Source organism: Mauremys mutica, chromosome 8 (genome assembly GCF_020497125.1).
Source record: "Mauremys mutica isolate MM-2020 ecotype Southern chromosome 8, ASM2049712v1, whole genome shotgun sequence".
Classification (NCBI taxonomy): domain Eukaryota; kingdom Metazoa; phylum Chordata; order Testudines; family Geoemydidae; genus Mauremys; species Mauremys mutica.
The window spans coordinates 52068604-52074505 of record NC_059079.1 but is presented as its reverse complement, the minus strand read 5'-3'; the positions used below and the strand labels follow the sequence as shown (position 1 = coordinate 52074505).

The following is a 5902-nucleotide window of genomic DNA, read 5'->3' as shown; positions in this document are numbered from 1 at the left end:
CACACCATCTAAGTATTTCTATGAACCTCCCTCTGTCTCCACCATTACATCTGAGCACTTCATAATCATTAATGTATTCTATTCATATGTATGTGAATATGTAATCTATTCAGAATATTTTTTCCCTTGACTTTTGATTGAAAAAATTGAGTGATTTTTTTTTTGTTGTTTTCAATTTCTGGTTAAACTTTTCATTTTCTGAGTTTGACGTTTGTTGGTGAGAAGATAAAATCCTCTGTAGAAAACAGACATTTTTCATGGGGGGTTGGAGGTGGGAAAGTGTACTCATGTTGTACTCATACCAACTCAGGGTAAGAGTGGCAGACTGAGGCTCACAATTGTCTAGTGCTAAAATGAGATCTATAAAGAACAAAAACTTGCCAGCCACTTTCAAAGAGATTGCCACAGCAAGTTTTTAAAAAAATGATAGAGAGCAGGACTAAAGCCGAAGCTCAGATTTCTATACTAATGTAACATCCAACATATATGGACAAATCATTATTTAACTCTCTGCTTGGGGATGAAGAAGGCTAAAAAACAAACATTTTAAATAGCTACAGTGAAAGGACTTCATTTTTTTTCCTTTTGATTTTTGTATCCTGAACATACATAACTTACTGTGTAGGCCAGCTAAATAAAAAATATCACTTTCATGTGTTTGTACCAGGGTTTGAACCAAACAAGTAGTAAAGGTAAATCTACCAGACATTTTAAAAGTGTTAACCTTATTTATTTATTTAATCAAGGGGAATCAATTCACTGTGAGATGCTATATCACACATTCCACTGAAGCCTGCAGAATGGGGATCAATGACCTGAGGTATTCCAATAAGGAACGGATAACATTAGGGAAAGACAGAAAGGTTTACTCTCCATGGCTATGCTTGTAATTGATGTAATGTTGGATTTAATTGTACAGGGCCTGATACAAAGCCCACTGAAGTCAGAGGGAGTCTTTACATTGACTTTAGTAGGCTTTGGATAGGTCCATGGTGAATAATCATAACTTAACCTCAAAAGGTTGGAGTTCAGGTTTGGATAAGGACGCACAAGTTTGGAAGTTTATCTGAGGACTATTTGTGTCTTAGGCCTGTAAACTTTGGCCACCTGTAAACTCATTACCCTAAGCTCTATAGGACAGGAAGTCTGGGTAAGACTCTGATCCTGACCCCGTATGTCAAGTAAAAGGGTCAGAGCAATGTAAAGGGGCCCTGAAAGCCCTGTATCGAGGTGTAGGGAGATCTCCCTGGCCATCACTGTAGAAGACAGCCATAAATCTGCTTCCTAAGGACCCCCCTCAAAGTCCTGGTGTAGGGGGTATGCTGGAGACTGGGTGAAGGAGAGGTATGTGAAGGGTGAGGCTGCAAAACAGCACACCGGCTCCTCCAAAACAAGATGGTGTTGCTGAGATCCGGAGTGGGGTGTCACCTCTGGAGCTGGCAGGTTCTACAATGGGGTATCATGAGGAAGTAATGGATCACTAGGGGAATCCTAGAAATATGGGCTCCCTTGATAAGACTGGTAAGAATCTTTGGTACTTGATAAGTGGGTGCTCCTGCCTGTGGAGATGTGATGAAACTACAGGTTGAAGTGGACAATGGAAAAAATGTTGATACAAGATTCAAAACATTTGGCTGTGGATAGGGTCAAGCTCATTGGCCATGGAGTGGATTAAAGGAAAAACTGTTGGTAAAGACTTCACTATCAGAAATTTTGATATTGCTAAAGAACTCTGCCATCCTCCAGTTAAACTACTCTGCTTAATACTGGCAAAAGATGAAATCAAGGTTGCCTTGACAGATGACAAGTTGAAACAGGATCCTAAGAAAGAACTGCCAGAGAAGAAAGCAGCCAAAGCCTAAATTTAATGTGTGAGACTATAAAGCTTGCTCTCTCATTCCACTTAAATTTGCTGTGCAATGACTTTAGAGATGGGAACCAGTGCACTAATAAATGAAGCTATAGGATATGCACATAAGATAAGCACAATATTCCACTGTTCCAAGTGTATTAAACCACTGTTGTCATGCTCAAATTATTGGAACCTCTTCTTCATCTTATTTCAGCACAGACTACTCTCCTGTCTTGATTTCATATGAAGTGAATGGGTGAGGGAAGCAATTACTGAGTTCTGATGTGACAATTTTCAGCAAAGAAAATTCTGGGGTTTCAGAGGTTGGAAGGGCAAATGTGTAGTTTTGCCTAAAATTTTGTACAGAAAAGGACTGTATGGCAAAGTGTTCTGCCTCAGCCTGAATGTTTATGCATGAAATTAACGATCAGTTTTGTTGCATATGCTATGTATTAATAGATATTGAACAATCTATGGTCAAAAAACCAGCAGCAGCATGAAGGTTCCAGGTAGTGCTCTGGCCCTACAGCGGCCTGAGGAGGCTGCCGTAATATGTCTTTATATGAGTTCAGTATTATCCTCCATGAAGTTAAGAGCCATGTGACAGGGTGCTCCTATTGGTAGCCAGGAAGTAGGCGGGCTTTGGACCTCCCCCCAGCCTAAGGGGAAGATCCACAGGACTGGAAACCAAATGATTCCGGGGGACAACTAATGTGAGATAACAGGGACAGGAGTGAGGTCAAAGGGTCAAATTAAGGGAACCTGATGGGAACATCGAGCAGAGAACCTCGGACAGCGACCACAGCTCCTCAAAGGCATCAAGGGAGCCAGCAGACACTGTCCAGAGGAACTCTGCCCAGATGCATGAGCAGACAGAGGATCAGAAATAGACCCTATCGGCCAACCTCCTCTCCCTGGTTGTATTAGATGGCCATTTTAGCCAGGGCTAGGAGGAGGTTGACCAGGAGGTCCCGTGACTTTGTGGGGCCATAGATGGGGAGTGCATAGAGAAGAAGGTGAGGGGAAAAGTGCAACCCAAAGCGTAAGAGGATATCCGAGAGGAGCCGGAATTGGGGCTGCAACCTGGTGCACTCCAGGTAAACATGCGACAGGGTTTCCCTCACACCACAGAAGGGCAGGTGTCCGGGATGGCGGTGAACCACACCAAGTACACGCCCGTGCTCACGGCTCCATGAAGGAGCCGCCAACTGATATCCCCAGCGGGACTCGGGACTACAGGGGAATATAGGCTGGCCCACCGGGGCTCCTCACCCTTCAAAGGTGGCAGGAGGTCCATCCCTTTGTATCGGGGTGGGACGCTAGGGTGAGGTAATGAAGGGTGTGGAGCATGAGCATGTATAGATGTTTCCTTGGAGCGGTCTGGAAACGAACTGGCTGCAAATTATGCAGCCGGCTCACGGTGAAGGGGTGAGGGGGAGGCCGGTCAGGTCCGCGGGGCAGGGGCCCAATGAAAAGGTCCGGAGGGCCTGGGGTGGAGGGTGGGCAGGGCGTGCCCTCCCACAGGACCCGGTCGAGGTAGGCTCAAGCAGCAGGCAGTAAAGCAGCCCTCGCCTCCTGGAGTACGGGCCAGGGAGTAGAAGGCCTGGAGAGCCCCATGTGCCGAGTGAGCGGGGGGTCCAGCCAGTCTCCCTGGTCATAGACCAGGAGGTCTCTGATTCTGGTGACTTCTGCCAGGACCAACCTCTGGAGCACCGCGGGGGACTCTGCCAACTGCACACGGAGCTGGGAGTTGTGTAGCAGGGGCTCCGCAAGGAGATCTGCCCCCACGGTGGCCGCCATGGACCTGGTCGCTGAGCACAGTTTCCAGGTCTGGAGGAGGTCCTGGTAGAAGACCGACAGCCCAGAGAGGTCTCGTGGAAGACCTCTTGGATGGAGATAAAGGAGCTGCCGGATGTGACAGGGTGCTGGCTAGAAAAGCTGGAGCCAGACCTCTATCAGGCTAGCTCCAATCAGAAAAGGGTTACTGGAGCTGGCTGAGTAAGCCAGGCCTAAGTGGTAAAAGGGGAACAGCTGCTGGCCTCGTTAGCCGGGGCTACATAAAGGCTGGTAGGATGGAAGCCACTAGGAGAGGAAAGGGAGGAGCCAGGGAGTTAGAGGCTGCTCTCCCCTGCTGGCTGCAGAAGCTCTCAGTCCCTGAGAGAATGGTGGGAACTTGTACTGTACATAAAGAACATGGGTGATTGCATCAAAGGAGAGGTCTGTGGCTGGCTTGTGGGTGCAGAAGTGGCCGAAGATGGAGTGGCCTACTTGCACCCTGTTACATGTGGGGGCTTGTCTGGTATCCTGAGCCAACAGACACGGTTGGCAGCCCAGATATGGATGAGACCCTGCAATGGCTCATCAAACATCAGGAGCAGATGCAGAAGCCGCTGCAAGGCTTCCAGCAGTCCCACCAGGCTGAAGGACCGGCCTTGCTAACCCAGTAAGCAGACCAGCAGAGAAGCCTACAGGACTTTGTAAGAGAGCAGGCCAGCGTGCAGTAGCAACTCCTGCAATGAATGGTGAGTCCTGCGATAGGGGTTGGCACCTGGCCGCCAGGCTTGGGACTCTGTAAAATGGTCCTGGCAGATGACCCGGATGTCATTCTCGATATGTTTGAGTGTAGAGCATCTCCCACCGGGTAAGGAGCCAACCACAGGGCCAAGGTTGCCCAAGTGGCCTACATTGCCTTGAGTGAGGAACAGGCCTGGAATTATGAGATGGTGAGGGTGGCCATCCTAAACTGGGCAGGCCTATCGGCAGAGAAATACTGCTAAAAGTTCCCATCAGCCCAATGGATGGGGGCTGTATGGCCCCGGGCATTTGCCTAGAACCTTATGGACTGGGCCATCCACTGGCTGAGGCCCGAGATGCAAATGGTAGGGGAGATAATGGACGCCCTTGTCCTACAACAATTGCTACAGGGCTTCCCTGAGAATATCAGATTCTGGGTCAGGTGACATCAGCCAAGTACGGTCAATGCAGCAGTCAAGCTGACTGAGGAGTATGCGGTGGCAGACGTTCCCCCGAAGGGAGGGACAACCATATAAAGACAGAATTGGGGAAGAAGCTAAAGGAACCCCTTCCTGGGAAAGGCCCCAAGAGGAAGGAGGAACCCCAAGGAGCTCCCAGTAGAGCCGATGTGATTGTTTGCTGGCAGTGTGGGCAGCCTGGACATAAAAAGAGGGACTTCCCAGATATGGAATGTGGGTGGGCTGAATTTTGTGGCTGGACTTTAATACTGGAGGGTGGACAAGAAGGCAGAGGCTGTCCGCCATCCCAGTGATGGGGACAGGGGGAGAAAACACTATAGGGGCTTGGTGAATATGGCTTCAGCCTGCTTGCTCGTCCAGAGGTGGCTGATAAAATCGCACTGGATAATTCCAGGTGCACGGATGGCCCTGGAGTGTATCCAGGGGGATAGGAGATACTGCCTGGTGGCCCAAGTGCCCCTAGAAGTGTGGGGCAGTTTTAAATGGAAGCAGGTTGGGGTGGTAGAGGGGTTACCATACCCCATTGTGTTAGGTACAGACTGCCCCCCCACCCCCGAGGGAGAAGGAAAGGTTCCCTGAAGAAGGGTGCGGGGACCCTTATTCTGAGAAGCCCCCAGGGGAAGAAAAGGAGCAAGGTTCTCAGGGTAATGAACATGAGAACCTTAGACAACAGAGCCCGGATAGGGTAGACAGAGGGAAGGAAGTACGGGGTTGATGGCCAGCCCAAGCCCCTTAGAGGGAGAAAAGGGGCATCTGGAACTCCCACAATGCACCTCCCAGAGAAGAAACATGGAGCTTGCTTGATGGCTTGGGAGAACCCGAGGCCCGGGGTGTCCAGCAGGAGGTCAGGATTGGAGGGAAAGGGGATAAAATAGAAGGGATGCCCGAGGGGTGCAATATGTTTGAGCACCTGTGGATGGCAGCAGAGCTATGGGGACATTCACTCCCCAGCCAGTGTACTTTTTGCGGGTGGGGGATGAAGGAACCCCCAGGAGATGATGCAGGTAATCGCCTGAAAGAGGGGGAGAGGCTTCCCTGGAAGAAACCCACTGAACGG

The 5902-nt window shown here is 49.5% G+C and overlaps 1 pseudogene; it reads left to right on the top strand.

Moving 5' to 3' along the window:
- Nucleotides 1-880: 880 nt before the first annotated feature.
- On the top strand, nt 881-1862 carry LOC123375832 (annotated as a pseudogene).
- Nucleotides 1863-5902: the final 4040 nt, after the last annotated feature.